This window comes from Podarcis erhardii (assembly GCF_964252035.2).
Source record: "Podarcis erhardii genome assembly, chromosome: 8".
NCBI lineage: Eukaryota > Metazoa > Chordata > Lepidosauria > Squamata > Lacertidae > Podarcis > Podarcis erhardii.
In genome coordinates, this window is record NC_138499.1 from 19,011,331 (window position 1) to 19,024,977 (window position 13,647).

General features: G+C 39.3%; 1 protein-coding gene across 5 annotated transcripts in view; it reads left to right on the top strand.

The window, feature by feature from the left end:
• The window catches only part of CSMD3 (CUB and Sushi multiple domains 3), a 574,504-nt gene that overhangs the window by 346,559 nt on the left and 214,298 nt on the right, over positions 1-13,647 (top strand). The window lies entirely within an intron of this gene.

Consider the following 13,647-nt stretch of genomic DNA (forward strand, 5'->3'; position numbering starts at 1 on the left):
AGCCTAGAATAGCATTAATTCTCTCTTTTTTTTTGCTGCTGAATCACACTGTTGACTTTTGTTAAGCTTGTTTTCTACTAATGCTTTTCACTTGTACTACTTGTAAAACCAGGCATCTCTCATCTTATATTTGTGTTGCTGGTTATTCCTATTTAAATTCATTTGGTTAGTTTTGGCCCAGTTCTCCAATCTGTTCAGAGTTCATATTGTTTTTTTGCCTGTAGTTGTTCAACCCTTTGACCTTCTTTCTCTGTCCCCCCTGCCCAAAATTAAACAAAAGGCAAGTTGACATAATAATTACAAGACTCTCCAGCTTTATCAAGATGTTATTTATTGCCTTTTCTAGAAGACCCTGCCCTAACTATGCCAATTAATGTATTTTAATGTACCTTCCAAGAAAGGTAGCTAACCACTTGAATTCTCAAAGGCAAAGATTGTTTGCAATAGTGTCAATAGCTTTTAGCAGTTTAAGCAGAGCTAGCATTGATCCAGTCACTTAATCATTCAGCTTACAATTGATTGTGTTAAAAATATAATATAAAGCTAACCAGTGCTTTTTTTCTGGGGGGATGCAGGGAGATGCATACCCCTAAACATTTTGTGAATCTAAGTTTGGCCTCATTGAGGAGCAGTATTTCAATATGAGTAGGAAAATGAGAGCACCCCTAAACATATCTTTTTTAACAACAAAAAAGCACTGAAGCTAACAAAAGCATAAATATAGAGAACTTAAGGTAAGTTGATGAATACACAAGCATATTCACAGCATCATCAGATTCATTTTGCCAAATAATATCTGACTTACTGTGGTGTGACACCTTCATAATCCTTTTAGACCTATCCACTTATTTCTGTGTAACAGTAAGAGATCATCTATTTTACAACTGTGGGCATGATTAGGATATTTTTGAATGGTCTCTGAATAGCTGTTTAAGACACCTTCGGCACCCAGTCTGTTTCATGCTTGGGCTAATTGCATATTTTATTTTATTTTTATCAAGACTGAGCAGGTCTTGAGACACCTGAAGGGTGATGACCACTAACCCAACATGGCCACCTTGAAGGGGATGTACCCTATTCAATAATGGCCCACTGGCTAAGGAATTGAGCTGTCATGTTACGACTGGGAAGGTGATGAAAGGTGCAGATCAGCATGTTGCAGATCCAGTGTTGAGAACTAGAAGGTTCTTCCCAATAGTTTCCACAAGTCAGAAGTTGTCCACACTTGGCCTTTGTATATTAGCTTATGCTTGTGCAAGTTACCAGTGCCTAGCTAATAAAATTGTATTTTCAAGGTTGTAGCCAGCTAATTTCCACTTGTTGTAGACCCACTGAAATTAATGGACCAATGTTTGTTAGGTCTATCAATTCCAGTAGGCTTGCTCATTGAATGAATAACATGGAATACAACCCTCATTCTTTCTCTTTCTTTCTTTTTTGTTGTGGGTTTAATAATGGAGTGAAAAGGAATGGTGTGTAAAGGACATGTGCAGAAATTCAGAGAGCATTTCTTTTGTGCTGTGAGATAAGTAAGTTCCATACCAGGCCATGACATATACTGTTTTCTCCTAAAGAATGATCCATGAACAGTGTGATAAACATTATTTGAAATAAGACTATTGCTTCTCCATGGCATTTCTGTGAAGGCACTGAGAGAACAGTGGAAAGGGACTTCAGGGATTTCCTTGTAAACGGCTATGTGAATTATTGATCCTGTACAGTCTACCTGGTTATATTTCTCTCTCAGTTGCTAGAAGGTTATGGGTATAGAAATTTATCCTTTCTCAAAGTGTAAAAGCCATATGGATGACCGGTGACAAAATTTAAGTCAGGAACACAACTCTCAGAGCAGCCAGTCTTGAAAACAAGTTGGTGAATCAGGGGGACAATATTAAATACACTCCACTCCATCATTCCTTAAGAGAAGAAAGCTCTTTGTAGTTGTAAAGAAGGGATTGCTAGAGATGTGCTTGAACACTCCTTCACTCCCACTGCTTTACTAAGACCAGAATTTGGCAGGCCCTGGCCTTGTGATTCTCAGCTCCTATTTTCTCTCTGCAAAGACATAGATACGATTCATGATCCAAAAACTCTTCATGATAAATTAATGGAATATTAATTAGTCTATACAGTGTTTTGTTACACCTCTTTCAGGATTTAAAATCATTTGTATGTGCTATTTTACCCCTATGCAAGGGACTGGTGTCAAATATATCAAACTGCTAGGAGTAAACAACAACAACAACAACAACAACAATGCAGAGCAGTGGACCAAAACCTATTTAAAGAATTCCAAGGGGAAAAGAGACTTGTTAGTGCTGCAAGAGCATTAGCTGCATTGATACACTGCAATTGATGTGATGAAAATAGACTGAACCTGGTTAAATTTCAACTTTGATAATTTTTCCTAGTTAACTTCTGGGTGCATTTTTTTTTGGTCAACAATCCTGTCCCTCGGTGGGACAGAGCTGCTATGCTAGGTTCTGAGCAAATGGGTTAGTGTTGCTTAATGGGAGGGGGAGGAGTTGCACATCAGGTACTTGGGTGCAGTGCATACACACCAGTGGAACAAATCCACCATTCCTGCCAATGGGTAAATCGGTCCTTCTGTAATATTGTTGAAGATTATAGCAGTACTATTTATTTTCACTGAACATTCAAATCTAATACAACATAAATACACCAGGTGGTAAGATCAGTGATTCCCTCTGCACTAGCTTCACATACATCTCACAAACATTTTTCATTCCCAGTTTTGGTTTCAGATGTTGGAGTAATCTGGATTCTAACACTGTTCATTTCACAGCACAAATGGTAAAACAGAAACCCAGTGGTAGAAAATGTTTCGGAATTGCTGATTAACAGATGCTGCAGATATTGAAAATATCCAATTGCCTGACGATGCAATCAAATTTAATCTGGGGATATCTTCCTAGTAGGGACGAGAGACTCAGTTCAGCAGCAGTTGCAAAGAATTCCTTGTGATGTTTAACGATTCACAAATTTTATTATTTAATTAATGTTCTAGAAAGTTGAATTGGAATAACTTGTTCCTTTATTCATCCTACAGCTATTTAATGCAGTTAGAAAGCAATGTAGCAGGTACAATATTTTCAGTTTGAAAATAAATAACTTGCCATAAAACAAAGTGTGACATGCTCTGGGTCTTCTCACTGAACAGTTCTGAATCTTAAATATAGCATTGTAAGAAACATGAATAAGCAAGTTAGCACCTGCAAACTATTTAACATTACTTAATTGCTAATCATAGTCATTGCAGAATTCTCACTTATTTTTTGATAGCCAGAAGATTTAATGGGTACTCATGGAGGTATGACAGCTTTCTTACATATCAAGGGAAAGGAGAAATAAACATGATGAAATGATATTACATGGTAATGAAAATGATATTAAGGAGCTGAACTTAAATACAAGTAGGCTTAACAGGCTATTAAAACATCACAGAAACCTGCAAAATATGTGATTTCTGGAGCTACTTTATTTGAGGTACTTCAAAATGAATTTCATTATTTCTTATAGAATTCAGGCTTGTGTATGGCAAGGGGTATAAAATTCAGAGTGTGTCGTTAGTATCGATAATTGGTCTAATGATCCGTAATAGCCCTGTTGCAAAATGATATGCCATGTTCCTTACAACAAACAACATAATTAGCAATTATAGTGTTAAATTCATTTAAGAAATATTATGCTAAAACATTTGCACTGACCATGTTCAGCTGAATTTGGAGAAGCGTGGCCAACTGTCTATCCTCTTGATCCTTGCCCATCTTGGCTTCTTGGAGCTAGCCCAAGAGGACTGACTCAGGGGGTCAAGGGGTGATGAATGCTTCATTAGAAGGCAGGGTACTATCTGCCTTGAAGGATGCCATGGTGTATCCTCTCTTCCTCTCCATGGACCCAGAAGTGTTAAGCAACTATCCCCTTGTGTCAAATATCCTTTATTTGGCCAGGGTGCTTGAGACTGTGATAGCCCAGCTTCAGTTATGTTTGGAGGAAATGGATAATCTGGATCCATTTCAGTCCAGCTTCAGGCCAGGTCACCTTGATCACCCTGGGATATGTCAGGAGAATGATGGGAGTGTGGCCCTGCTATTGCTCCTTGACCTCTCAGCTACTTTCAATACCATTTACCATGGTATCCTCATAGAGCAACTGAGGATTGGAGTCACTGTACGTCTACTCCTACATCCAGGGTTGTTCCAGAAAATAGAAGACACATTGTTTGGTGCAGGGTTCCATCTTGTCCCCCAAGCTATTTAACACTGCACTAGAAGAGAAGAAGAGTTTGGACTTGATATCCAGCCTTTCACTCCCCTTTGTTAGCTCAAAGTGGCTAACAATCTCTTTTCCCTTCCTCCCCCACAACAAACACTCTGTGAGGTGAGTAAGGCTGAGAGAACTTTAGAGAAGTGTGACTAGCCCAAGGTCACCCAGCAGCTGCATGTGGAGGAGCAGGGAAGTGAACCCTGTTCTCCAGATTACGAGTCCACCGCTCTTAACCACTACACCATGCTGGCTCCCACTACTTGGTTGTATTATGGAATCAATATGCTGCCACGTCACACTAAATTTTACACGATGTGAAAGAAATGTCTGCTGGTATACCATCACAAATTTCGTCCACACCAGGCTCCTGTGATTTTCTATGTTAATGGTGTTGCAATTTGATTTTTTTTCCTTCTTGAAATGATTAACATGGAAATGAGCAAACTTATATTTCTAGAAATCTATTTTACACTGTGTGAAAGATCACATGATATTATTATTTTTTTAACATGAGCAGGTAAAGCAATGTCATGAAGAAGGAATAAAATGCTGTCTGAATTCAGCCTCAAAGTAGACTTGCTGAAATAAATAGACTGAAGTCAACTAATTTCATTGTGTCTGCTCTGAGTATTACTAATGTTGGGTGTCACCCATTGGTATTTTAATTATCACATTCATGATGAAAAAACAGTGTTGAAATGTTAGAGCTTTTTCCTCCCCCCATTGCTGTCTCCATTTTGAAATACAGGCAACCCTCTACTTGAGTGGGGGTTGCATTCCGGGTCATTGCACACGATGGTGCCGCACGTATAAGCTCCCTCCTTCCATCCCATTTCTATTATTATTATTATTATTATTATTATTATCCCATTCCACCCTGTTCTGCCCCCTGTTAGAATTCCTGCTCCATGATTGCAGTAATGGGATTGTTGTCTATCACATGACAGTATATGTTTTGACTCCACAGAGTGGGAAGTGATGGATTCGGATGTTTGTGTTATTGTGTTCCGTGAAGTGGGACTATTGTCCTTTGTTCTTTCTTTGCTGTCTGATGCTAACGAGAGAGGAAACCATGTTGCAGTGCTCTGTGTGTGTTTATATGTAAATAAAACAGATTAGCCAAAATGCTGACAAAGGACATCACAACAGTAGTACTGGAGTCATTAACCTGATTATAAAATAATTTAGATGGAAAATACATTCTGAAAGCTGTCAATTAAATGTAGAACCCTGATGTATGAATATATTTTTTTTCTTAGCTGGGAACAATGAGGGGTTATTTTGTTGTGGAATAGTACTCTGCATATATTTGATGGCTTTGCAATGTTTTGTTATAGATTACACACATTAAATGTTACTTTCTATTTTATAAATATAAGGAATCTCAAACAGATAAATCATTTCATAATGGAGAATATTTCTCTAGCAGTGGGTTTCAAGTTTTTTTTGTAGTTAGTCTATTATTTTTTTATCATCATTATCATAATTGCAAATGATGCTTTACAGAGTTTGAAAGCAGTTGTAAAGAGTTTTGCATACAAATAACTACATTTAACTACAGATAGCTACTAATAAAACCCACATTTTCATGAGGAAGAAAACGGTGTCAAGAGAGTATGAGAAATATTGCTTCAGATCCCTCAAAATATTTTAAAAGGCACCCCCTCCTTTACAGCTGATCTGTTGCATATTCAGAGGAATCCCAAGTCTTTGTTCTTTTCTATAAGCAGGGAAATGCTTTATAGATATAGAGAACTATTAAATGTTGACTTTGTAGAAAAGATAGGAAGCCCTTGCACATGGGCAGTTATGTGGGCAGATTGTTTTTTAATGCTGTAGTTTTTATTCAGTGTATCCTTGGGAGCCTTGGCTTGGCAAGAATGTGTTGTTGAAATCTGATCATGCTTCCTGGTAACCTGGGTTAAAGGCAGAAAGGCATGTGTGAGCATATCTAGAAAGTAGCCTACAATAGAAAGGCAAAAGTTCTATTTATTATTCCATCCATTTGTATGTATACCTCCTTCTCAGTAGCATGTGGCCTTTGTAAGTTTGCACAGAAGAGAATGTGACCCTCATTCTGAAAATAATCCCTGTTCATGCTGGGAAACATTTTAAGTGGTACTGTTCATGTGAAGGGGTTGGATTGGGTGAACTTGAATGTGCCTAGTATGTGCACCCTTGTTCTAGGACCAGTTGTCAGGGACCATGCTGAGGAGGGCTGCACTGAGGAAGAATGGTGAGAGCCACCCCCTCCCCCTGATCTTGATCCTGAATCTTCCCAGGAGCAGGAGGACAGTATAGATTTGGAATAGTGGTTTCCATAGTTCAGAGGGCAGAATCTGGGAAATACTGGATAGGGAACAGCTAGGAGAAGAAACACTGGGAGAGAGAGGGTTAACAGATTCAGACTTTGGACAGCATTCCTCAACCGCCCTCCCCCAGGTTGAGAAGAGCTCAGAAAGTCTCAGAACTGAAATGCAGAGGGTACAAACTCAGATTACAAAACGTAGGAGTGACATAGATTAATAGGGGCGGAGGGGGTGTGAGCCTTAATTGGGAGCACCACCATTCTAGGTAGACACTTTCTTTTGTCCCTCACTGTGTTTATTAAAGTAACTAACTGGTAAGCATTTCCTTTCGTTTGATCTGCTTATTTACGGCCACAGGGGAGGAAGTCGATTTCCCGAAGCCTGATACCAGGTCAAAGTGAAACAAGTAAAATATGGAAAATTAGTCAAGGCTTAAGTATGAGCTACAACATATATTTCATTTCAATTAATAAACCTACATATTTAAAGCCATCTGGAGTGGCTGGGAAAACCCGGCCAAATGGGTGGGGTAGAAATAATAATAATAATAATAATAATAATAATTATACAACCATATCAATTGTGTCTGGCCTGGTGACAAATGCATTGGTGTACTCTGGAAGAGTTTCACTCAATTTTAAAAAATGGAACTATATTACAACTGAAATCCTATTGATATAAATGAAATGTAAGTGTAACTCAAGCTCCAGGTTAGGGCCATGTAAGATTTGTTTTTGAATAAGAGGAACCCTGTGAATATAAAAGGAGAGAGTAAAGAAAAGTTTTAAAGTGAACAAGATGACAAATTGGGGTGGCAGATTATGTTTCTTTCGCATCACAAGTAACTTTCTCACATTCCCCTTAAAGGCAACCTGATGTCTTTGCAGTCCTCCCCCAGGCTTTCAAAACAAAGCCACAATAAGGAGAGCAATAAGTAATAAATAACATTTGGTATGCCAGTATGGTGCATTGTTGCCTACCGAAGTAATGTGTTCATAATCCAGCACAGAGAAGACTTTAACCCTTGGGCATCATTTCTTTTCTCAAACTGCAACATGTTTGTAAAATGAAATAGTCACAAAGCTGTGAGGCAGCTTTTGTACAACTTAGTGAAAAGCGAATCGCTTGATAAGGCATAGCATATGTGTACTACACTGTACAAGGTGCCAAGTCAATTAAGTCACTAATTGACTGTTTTCAAAAGAGGCAGATGGTGGAGGAAATTTTATTCATCTGGAACTTTCTTAGGAATCACACCTATAGGGCGTTATATCCACTCAAGAATTTAGGATATGTTTTAAGTGTCCTTTTCACTTTTGAGTCCATTTTTCTTCACTTCTGGTTCCTACGAACAGATGTGAGGTGAAATTTAAAGTTAATATTTTCCCCTGTGAAGTTTTTCAATGAATCCATGGTTTCTACTACTGTACATTAAACTGCATGAAGTGATGTGCAGAAACTCTGATTCTCTGATCTTTAGATCTTAAAATGTTATTTTCAGCAGCAGAAATACTGTATGCATACTGTTACGGAATACCTGAAGGAATGTAGGTTCATATGAACAGTTGCTTTATCACTGGAATTTCTGAATATATGGATGCTCACTACAGACTATCAAACCAAAATCATCAGCATTATTAACTTTATCTGAGTTCTCTAGATTGTACAGAGGATAAAAATGAATACAGCTAAATTGAGAAGTATTAATTTTACACAGAGTGATTGTGAAGGTGGGAGGACTTAAAAGAAGGGCCGCCACAGAAGAACTGAGCGCTCAGACAGGTTCCTATGTGAGAATGTGGTCCTTCAGATAGTCTAAGCCATATAGGGTTTATAAGTCATAACCATAGCAAAAGTCTTCATCAGTATTTATACATATTTCTGTGTTCATTTATCTTAAGACACATTCATAAACACATTTTTGGAAGTGTATTCTATATTATTTTCACTGCTATGTCCATTTACGTTTCTCTAATATGTGTACTTTTGGGGGTACACTTTTTTATTGGATGACACTGTCACAAAATTCAGAGAAGTGCACATTTTGAAGATTATCTGTGTTTCACATATCTGTTCAGGAAGTGCAAATTATGTGGATTCGTACGGAAACTGAACAGAGTTCTTCCCTATTTCTAGCAGTACTTGAGAAAAACTGTGAACTAGCAATGCTGGAATTTATTTATTTACCTTTTAGTATAACTTCCACTCACTGTATGAAATCTATAAATTCAACATGGCAGTGTGGTATGATTTGCAGCATAAACCTATGTATTTTTACTGATTCCAGCGAGACTATCTGCCTACTCAGTCTTTAGAATCTTTACTGCAGGCATGAAGTGCATACAGCAAATAAATTCCAATAAGTGTCTTTGGTTCCTTTATGTAGATTAAAACTCAGAGTAGGTGGTTTCCTTGACATTGTGATTACAGTTGTTGTTGGGTGTCAAACAGTAATTGCCATTTAAAAGAGGCTGATGGATAGAAACATTGTTGGACATGCATTTGTTGAATGGGAGGGGGAAACCATTGAGTGTCCCATTCTACCCTTGTTCCTATGTTGTACACATGGACCTTCCCTTGCTCTGGTGTCTGGAATACAGGCCAACTATGGTCATGTCAGTATGTCCATCAAGTGTTCAATTTGCAGCATTGGTAGGTAGAGTAGTGCCAGTCAAGCTGCCACTTGAAGCAGTGGCAAGGCTTTCAATCAAGCAAATAAACCCTGGCTACTTTGTATATGAAAGGGTAGCGCTGTGGGTTAAACCACAGAGCCTAGGACTTGCTGATCAGAAGGTCGGCAGTTCGAATCCCCGTGACGGGGTGAGCTCCCGTTGCTCGGTCCCTGCTCCTGCCAACCTAGCAGTTGGATGTCAGAGTGCAAGTAGATAAATAGGTACCACTCCGGCGGGAAGCTAAATGGTGTTTCTGTGCGCTGCTCTGGTTCGCCAGAAGCGGCTTAGTCATGCTGGCCACATGACCTGGAAGCTGTACGCCAGCTCCCTCAGCCAATAAAGCGAGATGAGCGCCGCAACCCCAGAGTCGGTCACGACTGGACCTAATGGTCAGGGGGCCCTTTACCTTTACCTTTGTATATGAAGGTACCCTGCCACACAAAAATATTAGAATTTGTTCACCTGCCTTAGATTCACCACCCACTTCCCCTGTTTCATCTAAAGATGAACAGTCTTGAAAAATGGAGACCATGGTCAGCCCAACTTTGATATCGTAATTTGGTTTTTGTTTGTATTAGAACATAAATCAAATAAACTAGGTTCTTGGGCCTTGGTTAAATGACTCCTGATAAACAGCCTGACTTTTTCCCCTTGTCTGTGTTAAATACTTTTCCCTCGCCACAGTAAACATTTCTTGTAACAAAAGCTGCCCCCTTTGCAAGATGTGTCTGGTAGCTGTCTAAATAACTCCCAAGTTTTTTCCCTTCAAGGGCTATTTTGTTTACTTTCTTGTTTGCTCTGCCAGCTATAAAGTCCTTTTATTTTATTCCTTTTCTTCCATATGTTCCTCTGGGTTTCTGTAAAGCCAGTTTGTCTTTAGTCTTTTTAGAAACAGTCCTTTCTCTTTGTAAACTAAATAGGGTTGATGCTCAGGTGCCCTTAGCCATAGCGAGATCAAGCGGCTGTCTCCATGTTAGGGTTGTAAACAGTCTTCCTTAGCTGTGGAATCTCTTGAGGATGTTCCATCAAAATGATACAGTCACAAGTGGATTTCATTCCTTTTCTTGTGGAGAAATGGCTAGGTGATAATGCTATCTTTCACAGAAATAGACTCAATTGAGAATCATGAGGAAATATCTATCAAATAGTTATATTGGAACAGAAAACAGAAGGCAGCACACTGGTACAGCTTCATAGCTAGAAACATCATACAGACCTCCTGCCTCACACATTAATATGGTAAGATAGAAAACTAGGATAAATTACTATACATAAGTAAATAAGATCAGTTTCGTTGGCCTATTTTAATGTTTTACAGTAACTGTTGTTAAGGGAACTTTGGCAAAACTGCCATATAGGTTGTTAGAGAAAGTGAGCCAACAAAATTGTGACATCAAGCTCATGCTATATATGGTTCATTAGCTGATCCATATAACTCCTGGAATCCATATCTTTCATTCTCTGCTTAATTACAAATTTGGTTTCCAGTATGTCCAGTGACAACACATAAGAAGACAGATGATAAGTGGGTTACAGAAGGCCATGTGTTAGTTTGGTGGATTGTAGGCATTGTTTCTTAGTTTGGGCAGATGGGGCTGCACCCACTCCCCAAAGAAAGTCTGGAACCAAAAAACCCTTCTCTCTCTCAATCTCTCTGCCCCCACCTTCCCAATCAGTCATGACAAACAGATTGCCCAGTTTCTCTGGAGTCCATCTTCACCCTCTGCTGGCAAACGAGCTGCAAGCTTGCACATGCATACAATCAATCAATCAATCAATCAATCAATCAGCAATCACTTCATGATGTGTGTTGCCAGGTCCTACTCAGTCTTGTGGGGTGGGGATTCCTTTCTTCATAGAGAGAGGCTTTAGCAATTCACATTGAAAACAGCCTGTTAGGCTTGCCAAAACCAACAACCATTTATTTGTCCAACTTTCCTTGTGATTAGCAACAACTGACCAATCAATAGTCCTTAGGGCACAGACTAGGACCAATAGTTACCTAATTTTGTATTGTGTAGGCTGATTGCCCATAACTAATAATAAGTAACCCACTGGGCTGCAGACAGAGATGAATCTACAATTCATATCTTTATTTCAGTTATTGTACACACTCCTTTATGTAAATCTCACTCTCTTCATCCTGTGGAACATATGGAAATAGAGGATTTTGAAAACCACATTTTATTATTGGTCTATCAAGAAATATTTACCCATGTAAGCAGTCTTCCATACCCATGGATATACATCATCCAACCTATGTCATGGTGCTCAGCCAACTCATTAAAGTGACTGGATGTGTCTTCTTATGCAAATGATGGTGCATGTTTTGGCTACTAATTGATACAGATGGCTGGTTGTCTTCAACAGCTATTGAAACACATACAGAGGTTTCTTTTAAAATATAATTTTATAATAACTGTAATTTACAGGTATTTAGTTATAATTCTGGTGATGGGAAGTTCCCCATATTCTCCACACCCCTTTGATTTGCAGCAAGCTTTTTATTGCTGTTGTAACCAGTGCCAAATGATGTTCACAGTCTGACCTGTTTTCTTTAGACAGAAGGAACTAGATGGACAAGTTGCTTCTTGAGGGATTGAATCTAGTGATATTATGTCAAAACGCATTTGTATAGCAAATGACCATCCTGTTTCCCTGAAGCTTAAGTGTGTCACCTACACACTATGCATGACCTCTGAGATTAATACAAGTAGTTGAAGGGCAAAATAAAAATCCATTTTCCCCATGCCACTAAATTTTGAAATATTTTGATATAACTTGCCCTGTTATTTGCCTTTTACAGAGTTCTGTTTTTACTGAGAACATTTATTAGTGCCACTGTTTCCATCAATCCCAATATTGTCTATTTCGGAATGGATCAGAATCAAGGATAAACTATCTATACCATACAACTAAGTTTTGTCACATGTTATTCCAGTTATGCAAATACTTCTTACCAATGTAGGAGAAAGTTGCCTCCAAGTCAAACAACAGGTTTAGTAGAATGGCAGTGTTACAAATAATTACAGTATTATTTATTGTGTTTTATAACCGGCAGAAGAATACTATTAAAACCAGTCAATTTGATGGTTTTTAAAGGGACTTCAGTAGGACATATCTGAGTAGACATAGTTGGGATTGTACTGTAATCTGCATACCAGATTATAGATCAGTATCTACATTTTCATGACTTTTCAAAAAAAGCCAAATGTTTAGTTTTTACTCCTGCTTTTATACAGTGCCATGGAATAATAAAAAAAAATGTTTTCTATTTATCTCTTTTCATAAAAGTGTGTTTTTCATATTACTTTAGCCATAAAATAAAGTTGTGGTCCTTCGCTGCTACTTAAACCCAGGAGGAGCCTTGACTCAGTGGTAGGGCATCAGGTAGGGTTCAGATAGCCTCCTGCCTGAAATACCTGGATACTTGCTGTCAGTCAGTGTAGACAGTAGTGAACTAGATGGGCCAATCAGTGGCGGGGCATATGCCCATGCTGCCCAGGACGGGCATGCTCCCAAAGGGAGTGGGGCATGCTCCCGAGGGGGGCAGGGCACAGAGGGTGCCCTCCAAGGTGTGGGATAGCTGCTCGGGTGCATGGAGCGGTGCATGCACCCTGCAGTTGGAGGTGGAGCAAGCCGCCCATGGGGGAGGAGCGAGCCACTGATAGCAGACATTCAGTGTGCTGCCCTCCCGTGACTCCCAAGCCTCCCCCAGCTGTCAAAAGGAAGTGGGAAGGGGGGAATGCCGCCGGCAAAGCGGCGCATCTCCCCCCTTCCCCTGATGGCTCGGGGTAGGCTTGGGGGTTGCGGGCGGGTGGCGAGCCAAATGTCACCCCCCTCAGCAAAGACACCTGGGCTGTCCGCCCCCAGCGCACCCCCCTTCATCTGGCCCTGGGGCCAGTGGTCCAGCTCAGTATAAGGCAGCTTTCCATATAAATAATTTGAAAGAGAGTTACATTAGACATCAGTCATTCTCTGACCTACTGCGGGGCAATTTCCCAATGTTTCAAAGGGAGCTGGTTCTATCGGAGGGAAAAAAAGAAAAGTTGACAACTTTTTTTCTTTATGGCGTAATGTGAAGAGATTTCCTAATACTTAATGTTCTTTGATTTAAGAAGATCACGAGGAGTGAAAGAGAAAAATGTGAGATCTCAAACTGTTTTGATTCAAAGGTTTCTGCTTCAAACGATAATTGAAGTTTAGACGCTTAGGGGGCTCACAAACTACAAGTTTAAAATGCAAATGCATGCAAAAGGCTCCTGATGCTGTTTGGTTTATTTATTTATTAATTTATTTAAAGATAAAACAGCTTTGGGAGGAGAGTATTAGGAGTAGAGAATTGCCAGGAGATTTCGTAGGGCAGATAAAGTGCTTAA